A 1,546-nucleotide genomic window follows, 5' to 3' on the forward strand; every position below is an offset into this window, starting at 1 on the left:
CAAATAATAATTAAACTTTGAAAGGAGAAAACATATAAATGGATATTATAAGGTTATGTATAGCAAAATGAAGTTTCAATGTACATTTAACAGTTAGTATTTTAGATTTATTAATTCCACAACAATATGTAGAATCAGTTGAGTGAAGTAAGAGATTAGAGGAAAGAAAACCAGAAAGGGGACTTTGAGATGATTAAGCTGATACATGCTGAGATTTTGAACTAGATGGGTATCCCTGATATTAGAATGGTGACATATTGGAATATATTTTGGAAGTTAAAAGTATTTAAAAAGATATCCAGGAATGACCACATCTTCCATTGCCATCATTCGTAGTCCTTCTCAAGTAATTTTTCAGGACATTAGTAGTAGTGAGTGCAATCCTATAACTTAAACACTTAAGTTAACCTTATTTATAAACCTTGTATATATATAAACCTTATTTATAGCAATCTTCCTTTCAGGACATTTTTATAGTTCTACTGTCCATGATGAGCAAAAGTCTTTACAGTTCTTTGGAACACAGGGTAACTTTCAAAGCATGAGATGGAATTGTAGTATTCATGTCACATTATCTACAGCTCCACAGGTTCAGGTTCAGAACTCACTAGCTTCTAGAAGTCAACATCCTCTGATTTTTAGGAATTTTCTGCCATGTTCCTGATAAAGACCTTCAGTTATTTCTCAACCCTTTGAAATACCCAAACACCTTGTTTTTCCTGCCCTATAGCATTTACCTTATTTTGCCTTCTATAATTCTGAGTTATTTTCAATCCTCTTATGAATTGATAAGGCCACCTGGACCAGGATTTATACCATAAAGGTGCTCAATAAAGATTTTTTTAGTTGAATTGAGTATTCATATTTGTAGATGCTTGTAGTAATTTAATAATTTACTCCCTTCAAGAGGAGAGGAGCTCAGTGTGCTCATTGAATAAGGAACTAAGCTAGATCAATTGTTCTTAACCCCAACTGCATGTTAGAAATGTCAGGAGGACTTTGTAAATATTCTGATGTCCAGCTCAATAAAATATCTGGGTAATAAAAAAAAATTCTCCTGTTGATTCTAACAGAGACTGAGAACTGCTGAATTAGATGATCTACAGCTTTGATTCCCAAACTTGGTTAAGTATCAGAATCACCTAAGAAGCTTCCTAAAAATGTATCCCTTCCAGCTCCAAGCTCTGTGATTATGACAAAGCAGCACTCAGAACACTGCTGTTGATTTTTCTAACCTTAGTGAATTAGATGTGACAAGGTACAGAGACAACTAACTTACTAGAGGTGGTCTACTTAGGAACAATCTTAAATTTGGACTTGTGTACAAGGAATTGATGAACTAGCAGGGCAAATGTAACTGTCATTTATCCCTACTCATGTTCCCCTTCCCTGCAGATGTCTCTCTCCTTCTTCTACTTGGCTTAATTCCTGCCTAGAATGGAATTTGGAGGTTGGAGCAAGTCAGCACCTACAAGCTAGCTCCAAGACCCTAGGGAGCCTGAATGACATTACTGAAATGCTTTATGTAATGCTATGCTTGCAAAAG

This window comes from Eumetopias jubatus, unplaced genomic scaffold (genome assembly GCF_037043125.1).
Source record: "Eumetopias jubatus isolate StellerSeaLion01/CBP00866 unplaced genomic scaffold, mEumJub1_p1.0 scaffold_6, whole genome shotgun sequence".
NCBI classification, from domain to species: domain Eukaryota; kingdom Metazoa; phylum Chordata; class Mammalia; order Carnivora; family Otariidae; genus Eumetopias; species Eumetopias jubatus.